We start from the raw sequence: 14061 nt of genomic DNA, 5'->3' as shown, positions 1-14061 counted from the left end.
TACACTGTAACTCATGCTAATGTCTGGGCTGCATACCACATTCCTCAGTTTATTTCTTATCTTTCTAAGTCCTGTTTGCCCCTAGTATTCTAAGCTCACTATTTCTTAGAAAGGGCTTCTAGCTAATAATATCTCTAAAGTCCCTAATTTCCATAAGCTATAGTAGAATATGCTAACATTACAGAAATCCTTAAATCTTTAGCTTCTAACTGTTTTAATTATTCCTAAGCTCTAAATTCAGCAAACTCCTTTGCCATAAACACTTTTCTCACAAATAGTCTTCAGATAGCAATCCCTCCCATGGCCTCAAGCTGCGGCCTGTGTGCTCATCCTGGAACACTTTCTTGTAAAAGTCCTTGAACAAATGTCAGTGATTAACTTTATGAATTATTCTTTGAGCACAGCTGCAGAAGGCTTTATGCCTTCTCATGCTCCTCTCAAAAACAATAAGCACCTTAATATTCTCTTCAGTCAACTTAGCTGAGGAAAGGAAAAAACAAGTCAAAATAACAAAGCCTAACTCCTTCATTCCGGCTCCATGCCTACGGAACAAAGGGAGGGGGTTTAGGGCTGTGCCTCCATTTTGTCAGTAATGGCTAACACAGCTCCTGACACCACGGCTTTGAGCCAGGGGGGTTCATCAGTGGAAAAATTGTAGCAGGATCCCTGGAATGCCTTCTAGGTGTTTGCACAGGACTCACAGGAGGATTCTGGGAAAGGGGAAAGAGGTCAGGTCGGCTGGGGCTGGTAGCTGCTCTGGTCACTGAATGGAGACAACAATGAAATGACTTGAATTTGACCCACCTGTGCATCCTTGACGCTTTGCAAAAGCGAAACACACTAGCTTCCTAGCTGTCCACTGAAGGGATGGACATTATCAGAGGTAGAATGCAAAGCAGGGTTGCCTCAGACTTTGTGTTAACACCAACCGTGACAGGGGTTTGATTGAAATAACCCACATGACACACTCCTATGCTACAAGAACTGCTACCATCAACAGTGCTGGAAAGAACAACCTCCCTCTCCAAACTCTGATCTTCACCACTCAAACCACCCCATCTCCTTACCACTGCCTGCCCTCACAGCCTCCATTTGCTGGAAGATTTCTCCCCAAATAATGTCCTGTTTGTGTCCAGCATCTGCCAGACCCTGTAGAACTAAAGACCCATAGAGAAAGGCTGATTGAAACCTAGTGGTACACATGGTTTCCAAAGAAGCCCACCATTCTGATCAGCACTCACATTTGATGTCCAGTTGCTTCAGTTCTTCCTGCATCTGGTTTATGAACTGTAAGACTAAGGAGATAAAAGTGATATACTCTAGAGCTTTAGACACAGTTTTTTCACCATCCCCCATATTCTCCAGACTGAGATGGGGAGGGCAGTTTCTCACTGAAGTCATAGGTTCAGGAACACAGTCCAGCCACACCTTACTGCTCCATCTTCCTCACAGCCCCATAAAACCCTCCTCTCAAGACTAGATTTGAGGTCCCAGTTCTATCGGATCACTTTTCCCACTGGTCCTGCCAACTTACCTTCAGCTGGAACGGCACCAAAGATCAGAACCAACAGAAGAAGCATCTGGGTCACTACCAGGCAGAAAAACTTCCAGGGATCCTCCTGGGGACGCTTTTGATCCTGCTGTGTTGTAGAGACTGGAGCAAGAGTGAATCAGTGGGATAACCCCCACACAGTGAGGGAAAGGGCTTCCCAGGTGGCGCTAGTGATAAAGAACTTGCCTGCCAAAGTAGGAGACATAAGAGACACAGGTTAGATCCCTGGGTCAGGAAGATCCCCTGGAGGAAGAAATAGCAACCCACTCCAGTGTTCTTCTTTGGGAAATCCCATGGACAGAGGAGCCTGGCGGGGCTACAGTTTATGGGGTCACAAAGAGTCGGACACGACTGAAGCGACTGAGTACAACACTCAGAGTCAGGAAAAGTGCTGATATAGTGCAAGGACTGTGGAGGGCTGAGACTGAATCACTCACTGGAGTAGGAAGTGGTGAGTGATCACTGGTATTGCGGAAGGTGTCTACTCTTGCCTCACCTGGGTCCCTGGGACGGGGCAGAGATTTTCCCCCCACTGGTGTGCGGTCCTGCAGGCTGCTGCTCTCTGCGCCTATGTCCAGCTGTAGCTGCAGCTCCTTCTGCTCTAGCCACCCACAGTCCTTCTCGTTTAACTGAAGACACACCCTTCCTATGTGGGGAAATGCCACCCCCATGTAAACCATCAGATATTTCCTATCTGGTTCAGCAAAGCCCCTGAGTTCTCTAGATGGTTTATCATCACTCATATCATGGGGAAATGATACTGGCACCTTGGAGAAGGTATTCTGCTCCCAGTATATTCTCTATAGCTTTCATTTCTGCTGCCCCAGAAATCTGCCTCGAGGGCTCTGGTGCATTTGAGTCTTAAGGCTTCAGGTCACACTTGTTTCAAAAGACCTTGCATTTTCTCAGCGATAAAATTGTGTTAATTTCAGCATTGGTGTTATTTTTATGACTCTTCTCTCAGAGCACGTGGCTGATCATTCCCCAGACATTGATGTTTTATAACTTTACATTTTAATGGAGAACGTGGTGCAAAAAGGAAGAGAAGCAAGCGAATGTTGACGGAGAGGCTTCTGTTTGTCAAACCCATTGTTAGGGAATTTTCATATCGTGTCATTTTTTTTTTAGAGGAAGTCTTTTGTAATTGGTTATTTATTTATTTTTGGTTGTTCTGGGTCTTTGTTGCGGCGCAGGCTTTCTCTGGTTGTGGTGAGTGGGGGCTACCCTTTGTTGCAGTGCACTAATTTCTCTTGTGGTGCAACACAAGGCTCTAGGCTCACGGGCTTCAGTAGCTGCAACATGCGGGTTTAGTAGTCCTGTCACACGGGTTTAGCTCCTCTGCAGCATGTGGAATCTTCTTGGACCAGAGAATGAACCCATGTCCCCTGCATCGGCAGGTGAATTCCAATCCATTATACCACCAGAGAAGTCCACCATGTCGTTTAATATGTATTTTTCTCTGGATGTCATTATGATTTTTCTCTCTTTGTTTTTTGGTTTTCAGCAGTTGGAGCAGGATGTATTTGTCTGTATGGCTGTGTGTCTATGCATGTGGGTGTCTGCGCACATTAGTTTTGGAATCTACCCAGCTTGGGATTCTCTGAGTTCCTTCAATCTGTCTTTTGATTTTCTTTCATAATTTTTATAAAAGTCTCAGAATTCTGAGCCCTTATATCTCTTTTTTTCCATATCTCTTATTTATTCACTATAATCTGAGATATGCCACCTAAACTCTCAAACTGTTTTCTTATTTGTAAAATGGAAATAGCTAGAATATCTGCCAATCTACATTCAGAACATGGTATTTGGTGGTTCAGGCTTCCCAGGTGGCTCAGTGGTAAAGAATCCACCTGCCAATGCAGGAGATGCAGGAGATGTGGGTTCAATCCCTGGACTGGGAAGATCCCCTGGAGATGGAAATGGTAACCCACTCCAGTATTCTTGCCTGGGAAATCCTGTGGACCGAGGAGAATGGCAGGCTACAGTCCATGGGGTCACAAAAGAGTTGGACACGACTTAGCAACTAAAGAACAACAACAATCTTGTGGTTCACAAGCCCCTGATAAGCACCTCTATAGATCTTTTTTAAAGTACAATTATACTCTTAGAATTGACCAAGCAGGACACCTACCTGCATCCTGAATATCTGGGGATCCTAAGTTTCAAGTATCTTCCTGAGGCAGTACTTCTCTGCTCTCTGAGACCAGACAAAACTGTCAACGCCTTCTAGAAGAAGCACTCAAAGTCCTCAAGATCATGCTGGGTTTGAGTGAGTCCCAGTCACAGGAAAGAACTGTATCAAAAGTATCACTCTCCTCCAGTACTTGTCATCTGCAAGGACAACACATCACCATTTCTCTCTTTTTAAAGGGCACTCAACCCACAGGCCCACACGTGGGGTTGACCAGAAGCCTGAAGCTGCTCTGAGATTTGTACTTACACCTGTTAGTACCATATTTCTTTCCTAGGTATGGTGGCAGTCTGATAGTGATAACACACTGGTTATGGAGGACAGGCACCATGGACCTAGGATGAGTTTAGACGTCTAGTCTACAGATGGGTCAACACCAGCCCTGGAGCCTGAGTTGCCCACGGTCCTGTGCATCTGCTTCTGTGTTCATTCTCTGGATGCTATCTCTGGTCTACATTTTTCAAAGCAGGCAGGGATGGTGACAGGAGTCCTTTCCTCTGTTCATTCTCAGATGCTAACCCCGCCCCACCCCACCTCCATATGGTCTCCCACAGGTCAGCCACAGGCTCTACACCACATCTCCAGCCATCCACCAAGGATGGATAAGCCTCTCTCCTCCCAATGTATTTGAAACTGTTACTCTATAATGCCATCTGCTGCTGCTGCTAAGTCACTTCAGTCATGTCCGATTCTGTGCGACCCCCTAGACAGCAGCCCACCAGGCTCCCCCATCCCTGGGATTCTCCAGACAAGAATACTGGAGTGGGTTGCCATTTCCCTCTCCAATGCATGAAAGTGAAAAGTGAAAATGAAGTCACTCAGTCGTGTCCAACTCTTAGCAACCTCATGGACTGCAGCCTACCAGGCTCCTCCATCCATGGGATTTTCCAGGCAGGAATACTGGAGTGGGGTTCCATTGCCTTCTCCAATAATGCCATCAGTCCCTTCCAATTGATGCCCTCTTGAGAGTCCTGAGTTTGATCCCCAGCTTCATCACTAATAAGTCTTTTGACTTCAAAGAAATTAGCATAAACCTCTGAACCTCAGCCTCCACATCTGCAGACTGGGAGTAATAACAGCACTTTCTTGCCAGAGTAGATTTAATGATTAGTCATGTCCATTTAAACATGTATACTCACTATGGCCATGAAAATATTGCATCTGTAAGTTTTATTACAGGACCTTTAACTCCAGGCTTGAGAGTTTGGGGTCTGGGGAGCAGGAGTGGCTCTGTCATTGAACTTTGTACAAGAGGCACACAATAACAATATTTCTACTGTGTGCCAGCACTGCTATACATCCTGGAAACCTATAACCGAAGTGCATGACGTCTAGTCTCACACTCATCACCCCAAGTGTCACAGCACAATGTATGGAGCTGTGAGGGAGACTCCTGCTGCTCACTATGGGAAAAAGTGGAGAAAGGAATGTTTCTCTGGGACTTAAAGGACCAAGGGAACGTTTCATGCAAAGACAGGCTCGATAAAGGACAGAAATAGTATGGACCTAACAGAAGCAGAAGATACTAAGAAGAGGAGGCAAGAATACACAGAAGAACTGTACAAAAAAGATCTTCATGACCCAGATAATCATGATGGTGTGATCACTCACCTAGAGCCAGACATCCTGGAATGTGAAGTCAAGTGGGCCTTAGGAAGCATCGCTATGAACAAAGCTAGTGGAGGTGATGGCATTCCAGTTGAGCTATTTCAAATCCTGAAAGATGATGCTGTGAAAGTGCTGCACTCAATATGCCAGCCAATTTGGAGAACTCAGCAGTGGCCACAGGACTGGAAAAGGTCAGTTTTCATTCCAATCCCAAAGAAAGGCAATGCCAAAGAATGCTCAAACTACTGCACGATTGCACTCATCTCACATGCTAGTAAAGTAATGCTCAAAATTCTCCAAGCCAGGCTTCAACAATACGTGAACCGTGAACTTCCAGATGTCCAAGCTGGTTTTAGAAAAGGCAGAGGAACTAGAGATCAAATTGCCAACATCCGCTGGATCATTGAAAAAGTAAGAGCGTTTCAGAAAAAAACATCTATTTCTGCTTTATTGACAATGCCAAAGCCTTTGACTGTGTGGATCACAATAAATTGGAAAATTCTGAAAGAGATATCAGACCACCTAACCTGCCTCTTGAGAAACCTGTATGCAGATCAGGAAGCAACAGTTAGAACTAGACATCGAACAACAGACTGGTTCCAAATAGGAAAAGGAGAATGTCAAGGCTGTATATTGTCACCCTGCTTATTTAACTTCTATGCAGAGTACATCATGAGAAATGCTGGGCTGGAGGAAGCACAAGCTGGAATCAAGATTGCTGGGAGAAATATAAATAACCTCAAATATGCAGATGACACCACCCTTATGGCAGAAAGTGAAGAAGAACTAAAAAGCCTCTTGATGAAAGTGAAAGAGGAGAGTGAATAAGTTGGCTTAAACCTCAGCATTCAGAAAACAAAGATCATGGCATCCAGTCCTATCACTTCATGGGAAATAGATGGGGAAACAGTAGAAACAGTGACTGACTTTATTTTGGGGGGCTCCAAAATCAGTGCAGATGGTGAGTGCAGCCATGAAATAAAAAGACGCTTACTTTGGAAGGAAAGCTATGACCAACCTAGATAGCATATTCAAAGGCAGAGACATTACTTTGCCAACAAAGGTCCGTCTAGTCAAGGGTATGGTTTTTCCAGTAGTCATTTTTGGATGTGAAAGCTGGACTATAAGGAAACCTAAGCGCTGAAGAATTGATGCTTTTGAACTGTGGTGCTGGAGAAGACTCTTGAGAGTCCCTTGGAATGCAAGGAGATCCAATCAGTCCATCCTAAAGGAAATCAGTCCTGAATGTTCATTGGAAGGACTGATGCTGAAGCTGAAATTCCAATATTCTGGCCACCTGATATGAAGAGCTGACTCACTGGAAAAGATCCTGATGTTGGGAAAGATTGAGGGCAGGAGGAGAAGGGGATGACAGAGGATGAGATGGTTGGATGGCATCACCAACTCAATGGACATGAGTTTGAGTAATCTCTTGGAGTTGGTGATGGACAGGGAGGCCTGGCAGGCTGCAGTCCATGGGGTCAGAAAGAGTCAGACACAACTGAGCGACTGAACTGAACTGAAGGCTTCTCAGGTGACTCAATAGTAAAGAATTCGCCTGCCAATGCAGGAGATGTGGGTTCAGTCCCTGGTGTAGAAAGATTCCCTGGAGAAGGGAATGACAACCCACGCCAGTATTTTTGCCTGGGAAATCCCTTGGACAGAGGAGCCTGGCGAGCTACAGTCCAAGGGGTCACAAAGAGTCAGACACAGCTGAACGCAAGGACACACACAGGCATTTTCTTGGCTGATGGCAGGGGAAAAGGAATTCATGCCACAGCGACTGAAATCAATACAACTATAGTATAAGAAGATGCACCATTGGATCATTTCCATACGCTGGGCTATGGTAGCAGTCCCCAACCGTTTTGGCACCAGGGATCAGTTTCATGGAAGACAATTTTTCTACAAGCCAGGAAAGGGGGCTGGTTTGCATTTACTTGCACTTTATTTCTATTTTTATTACATCAGCTCCGTCTCAGATCATCAGGCATTCGATTCCGGAGGTTGGGGGCCCCTGGGCTATGGGGTTTGGGAAGGATCCTGCAAGGACAGGGACATGATCACACATTGTCTTGGAGAAGAACTCTAAGCATCCTGCCTGCCCTCACCTGTGCTGTGTGGCTGTTGATAGTGACTTAGGTGAGCCTCCTCCTGGCCTGATTCCAGACGAGTCATCTGTGGAGACGTAGTGACAGGAGCCCTCAAACCCCTGCCAGGCATCAAGCTGGACTCATAGGTGGATTCTAGGGGAAGTGGCGGGCTCCTCCGTGGGGGTGGGGGTGGGGGGAGTTGAGTATGTTTCCTCCAGTTCCGATACCTGCTCCCACTTTGATGTCTCAAAGCTAAAATGAGACAGGGATATTTTCAGTTTCTTGAATGTGCCAGCCTCTCTCTTAACCCAGGTGCCACTACATGCCCAACTCCTCATTCCTATCTGCCTCAATCAACCAGTCTCAGGTCACATGTCACCTCTTCCAGGAAGCCAGTCTTGCCCCCCACACCCCTGACTGGATGAGGTGCCTCTCTGCTTCCCAGCTTCCCCTGAAACTCCCCATAACACAGTGTTGCCATCACCCAGTTATGTGTCTGTGTATCTTACTAGACTCCTACAGCCTTCCTTGGTGCAGAGAGGGCATCTCGCTAGCTGCATGTGTTCCCAGCATCTAAAATGATAAATACTAAATAGAACAGTGAATATTGAAAGGGCTTCCTTGGTGATTCAGCAGTAGAGTCTGCCTGCAAAGCAGGAGAGGCAGCTTTGGTCCCTGCACTGAGAAGATCCCCTGGGGGAGGACATGGCACCCCACTCCAGTATTCTTGCCTGGAGAATCCCATGGACAGAGGAGCCTGGCAGGCTACAGTCTGTGGGGTTACAAAAGAGTCAGACAAGACTGAAGCAACTGAGCATGTACATGCATAAAATATTTAATAAATATATATGTTGAAGAAAATAATTAATGAAGGACATACATGGCGCCATAAGACCCTATGGGACAGGATGGAGAATGAGGAGATGTCATCTGAACTGGACTTTAAAGGATGAACAAGAGTCCTTGAGCACACAGTGTAGGCAGGGCATTCCAGGTGGAGGAACCAGGATGAGGGAAGATGTAGAGAAATGCCCAGAACAGGGTTAGGGGAGACTAGGAGTTCAGACCAGGACCAAACTGTGAAGGGGCGTGAAAGCACCTTAGAACCATCACTCTAAGGCCAAGGGAAATGATTAGCTGGAAGCAAAGAACAGGAAGGGACAGCCAACTTGGCACTGGCAGATGCCAGCTTGGACCAGGGGGCCAGCCAACACTTTCCACCAAGCTCTTTGCCACTGAAACAGCAGAAGACTCAGAGTGTGGGGGGAAATCTTGGTGAATTTTTCTTGGCACAATTCAGAATGGGAAAGGACATCAGAGGAACAGATGATCAACCAAGGAGTGAATCCAAGACCAAGGAGAAAGGTGTTTTCTTTCTGTTCCTAAATGCTCAGGGAGGTCAGGAAATATGGGTAGGGTCACCAAAAGGAGTCAATACTAAGACTGGGGACACAGTAGAGGAGATCAAGGTCAGAGTCCAGCTTCATCTTGCAACCTTGCCTTGTGGGGGATCTGTGACTTTGGATGAGTGACTTGACCTCTCTGAGCTTCATTTTCTTTCTCTGTAAAATGGGGCTGAATTATACAGATAAGAGACACAATGCATGTAAGGAGACTGGCACAGAGTTGGTGCTTGGTGAAGGTGAGCCCCCCGCTTCTACTCCCACTTCAAATTTTTTCATGCACTATAGGTGCTATTCTTACACTTGTCTCATAGATATTTGTTGAGCACCTACTACGTGCTGAGCAGTGTGTGGCCACTGAAGAAACTGTGTTGAATAACTTAAGTCTCTTGGGACCACAACCTTGTAGCTTTGCTCAACTAGGCGGGACCCATGCATTTCTAGATCTCTCCATTGGTTCAAGTCATTTCATTTCCCAGACATTCATAAGCCCCTGCCAGAATCTATGCTCACATCTACAGATGAAAAGATGGGTCAGACCCTCATCTCACCCTTAAGAAAAATACTCTCGAACAGACATGTTGACACAGTGGGGGAAGGAGAGAGTGAGGTGAATTGGGAGAGTAGCATATATATACTACCAGGTATAAAATAGATAGCTAGTAGGAGGTTGCTGCGTAGCACAAGGAGTTCAGCTCGGGGCTCTGTGATGACCTAGATGGGTGGGATGGCAATGGAGAGGGAAGTTCAAGAGGGACAAGATACTCATATAAATATAGCTGATTCATTTTGTTGTATAGAAGAAACTAACACAACATTATAAAGCAATTATATTCCAATTTTTAAAAAATTTAACCAAAAGAAAAATGTCCTCTATCTACTTTCCTCAATGCCTTTGACTTAGGAAGCATGGGACAGTGTCCTATGGATCTTCAATCTGATCTCAGATACATGAACTTGGTAGATAATCTCTAGTGTTTGTGGTTAATTGTCAAAGGATTTCCTTTTTGGATCTCCACCTTGATGGGTTTCAGGGAAGTTAAAGGAGCTGGTCTGCCACATTTTCATTGCATTTATCTCCAGTATCTGAATGACTAATGTTCTTGCCTTTTAGAAGGGAAATTTGGCTCCCTGTCATCTTTCATCTCTAGCACAAACTATCTTTATCTCTGTAGGAGAAGGGGACAACAGAAAATGAGATGATTGGATGGCATCACTGACTCGATGGACATGAGTTTGAGCAAGCTCTGGGAGTTGGTGATGGACAGGGAAGCCTGGCGCGCTGCAGTCCATGGGGTTACAAAGAGTCAGACATGACTGAGCAACTGAACTGAACTGATGTAGACTGTTAAATATTAATAAAATAAAATTCCAACTAAGGATTGCATAGGAAAGAGTTCTTCAAGGTCTTGGTCAACATTTTGCTCAAGGGGCCCCTTTTTTTCTGGGGCAAGTGACTGGTCAAAATAGAGGAAGGAAATCTCATGCTCGAACTGTTCTCTGACAAGTGGGAAAAGTCAGAACTCACCACAGTCACTGGTTAGTTTGATAAGCATGACCAGCCTTGGTATTTAAAGGCTGTGCATGAAATAACTCTTAGCTCCTGCGCAGAGGAAGTTCAGCCTCAACAACCATGTGTTCAAATGATATGTATGGAACATATGAGCCCATCTCTGGGGAGAACGCCGTGAGTATAGCTAACACAATACCCGCTCTCATGGAAATTACAGTGGAACAGAAGAGGCAGATGATAAATAACTGAAATTAGACAAGAGAGTGAAGTGTTTTAGGATGATAAGGCAATTATTATCTATGAGAGCCCAACAAGATAATTCATAGTAGAGGGACTTCTCTGGTGTTCCAATAGCTAAGACTTCACCTTCCAATGCAGGGAATGTGGGTTTGATCTCTGGTCAGGGGGCTAAGATCCCACATGCCTTGGGGCCAAAAAGCCAAAACATAAAGCAAAAACAATACGGTCACAAATTCAATGCTTTAAAAATGATCCACATAAAAAAAAAATCTTGAAAAAAAAAGGATAATCCATAGAGAGTAAGGCAGGCTGGGGGTAGTTTGGAGGGGTGGTTCACAGAGAAGTTGGCATTTCAGCTGAGGCGATCCACTCCAGGGGCAGAGAGAGAGGAGAGGTTGCAGCAGGTAGAAGGGGCAACATATAGAAAGGACCTAAAGAGGAAGAACGATGGCCCATCCAAGGAACAGAAGAAAGTCAGTATGACAGGGCACCTGGGCAGCAAGGAAGGGCATGGAGAGATCAAAGTGGCCCAAAATGACATGGATGAAATTGCCAAAAACATGCTTGCTAAGTCACTTCAGTTGTGTCTGACTCTTTGTGACGCTAATGGGCTGTAGCCTGCCAGGCGTTTCTGTCCGTGGGATTCTCCAGGCAAGAATACTGGAGTGGGTTGCCATGTCCTCCTCCAGGGGATCTTCCCAACCCAGGGATTGAACCCACATCCCCCGCGACTTCTGCATTGACAGGTGAATTCTTTACCATCTGAGCCACTGGAAGCCCGTTACAAAGAACGTTATCCCATAATCTCAACAGGCATGAGATGACACTCATTTACACACAGAATTCTGGCCATGCTTACAGACACAAGGGGAAGTGGATTCTGGTGATGTCCACTGCACCTGAAAAGTGAATTTCAGATAAATAAAGGAATAGCCAATCACATTTCAGAAGGATTTTGCAGTTCACAAACTTTCACATAAAGTTGTTTGTTTTCTCAGCAAGTGTTTAATGAGCCCTTATTAGGCGCCAACCTGTGGGAACATACTGGTGAGCAAGTTCAGAGTGGTGCTACCCTCTCAGGGCTGCCAGTCTAGTGGGGGAGGTGGGGAGGTGTTGATCAGTAATTTACACAACAGAGCACAGTGAGCACTACAATGGAAGCAGAAGCATCAGCTGCCCTCAAAGCTCTGGACACCTTCACTTCTGTGCAAACCCAGCAGCCTGGAGTGCTCACAGTGACCACGTGAGCACCAGGGGCTTAGCATGCTTTCAGTTCCTCTGACCAGAGCACCATAGGGAATGCTGTAGCATTTGGCTGTTCGGAGCTCTGGGGCTTTCATGGCTCAAAGGAAGAGAATGCCACCTCCAACTCCCACTTAAGTCTCTTGATGCTAATCAAATGCCCAAGTTTGGGCTTGAGCTTAGTGGGAACATTATCTGAGACCATTCCTCCAGAGTAGGGTGAAACTGTGGCTCTTTCTGCATCTTATCCCTGAGGTATTCATCATACCTCATCTGCCTGCAGCGCTGATCCTTAGGGACTCTTTCATTCACACAAATGAAGTGGAGGGAGGGAACTGCAAGTCAACTTTTAATGAGCCCCAGGTGTCACTGAAAAATCCCATGACCTGTTCACTCAGAAAACTTGAAATTGGCTTCTAGCGGTTACCGTGCCAGTGGAGTCTGGCAGACTGTGCCAGGTGCATGTCCCATTGGGCTCTTAAACACCAGTCAGGTCTATAATATTTCTGAACTATTGTGTTCTCAAGGACGATTTCCCAGGGGTCTTAACTGATGGGCACAGAGAGGATTGGGGTGGGGCTGGAGGTGACAGGTTCTGGTAAAGTCTATTAATTGTGTGCTAAGAAGATCCTGTAACATCAGTTCTCTGGGGACTTGTTTTATTTTTATTTTTTTGATGTAAGGCTTTCGTCTATTAAACAGAGACCAGCTGGCCACCAGTGTGAATTGTTCGCTTCTCTTCAGTGTCTAAAACATAGATTAATAGGCAAGAGGAGATATGTAGCAGCAAGGATAGCTTCCTGCTCGGAAGATATGTAGTAGCATGCATAGCACTGACTCACAGCAGGTGGTTTAGTTCAGTTCTGTTCAGTTCAGTCACTCAGTTGTGTCCGACTCTTTGAGAAACCCCTGGATCGCAACACCCCAGGCTTCCCTGTCCATTACCAACTCCCAGAGCCTACTCAAACTCATGTCCGTTAGATGTGGGTTCACATCCAGATGCTATCCCTTACTGTCTGTGCAAATGTGGTGACATAACTTGGCATCTCTAAGTCTCTGTCTGCAAATGAGGAAACTAATTAGTAATAGCACCTGCCTCATGGTGTGCTGCATGTAACCTGCTGGCACTTGGGAAATGTTCAATAAATGCTAGGTAGCATTGTTTCATCGCTCTGGGCAGTCCTGTAGGTGTCTGAACCAATCAACTACTTCATTTACCTTACCCCATGCCTTAAGGACATATCTATTCATTTATTCAACCAACATTCTTGAAATGTTGGAGTCTAGAGTTGCCTGACAATGTTGCGTTAGTTACTATGTACACCAAAGTGAATCAGCTATACATATATTCGGGCTTCCCAGGTGGCGCTAGTGGTAAAGAATCTGCCTGCAATGCAGGAGACCCGGGTTCGGTCCCTGGGTCAAGAAGATCCCCTGGAGGAGGGCATGGCAACCCACTCTAGCATTCTTGCCTGAGAATCCCATGGATAGAGGATCTTGGTGGGCCACAGTCCATATGGTCGCAAAGAGTCAGAAACAACTGAAGCGACTTAGCATACACGCATACGTATATCCCCTCTTTTGGGATTTCCTTCCCATTTAGGTCACCACGGAGCATTGAGTAGAGCTCCCTGAGCTATATAACAGGCTCTCCTCAGTTATCTGATTTATACGTATCATCAATACTGTATATACGTCAGCCCCACTCTCCCAATATTTTGACCACTATAGAAAGCCACCTCTGGGCAAGTCCCAGCTTCTGGGAATTCAAGGACAGAGCAAGCCAGATGAAGTCCCCTGATCTCTGGGTGTTCATCTCACAGTAGAGAGAAAATATTTCACAAGAATATGAGTAAATGAGTCAAACAGTGATACATTCATATTATCCTAGTGGGTTTAGTCACTAAGTCATGTCCCACTCTTGTGACCCCCTGGACTGTAGCCCACCGGGCCCCTCTGTCCATGGGACTTCCCAGGCAAGAATACTGGAGTAGAGAGCCATTCCCTTCTCCAAGGGATCTTCCTGACCCAGGGATCAGACCCAGGTCTCCTGCATTGCAAGCAGATTCTTTACCGACTGAGCTATGAGGGAAGCCCATTAATGTCTTGAAGTGAAGTGAAGTGAAGTGAAGTCACTCAGTCGTGTCCGACTCTTTGTGACCCCATGGACTGTAGCCTACCAGGCTCTTCAGTCCGTGGAATTTTCCAGGCAAGAGTAC

Source organism: Capra hircus, chromosome 7 (assembly GCF_001704415.2).
Source record: "Capra hircus breed San Clemente chromosome 7, ASM170441v1, whole genome shotgun sequence".
NCBI classification, from domain to species: Eukaryota; Metazoa; Chordata; class Mammalia; order Artiodactyla; family Bovidae; genus Capra; species Capra hircus.
Note: the sequence above shows the minus strand (reverse complement) of the source record.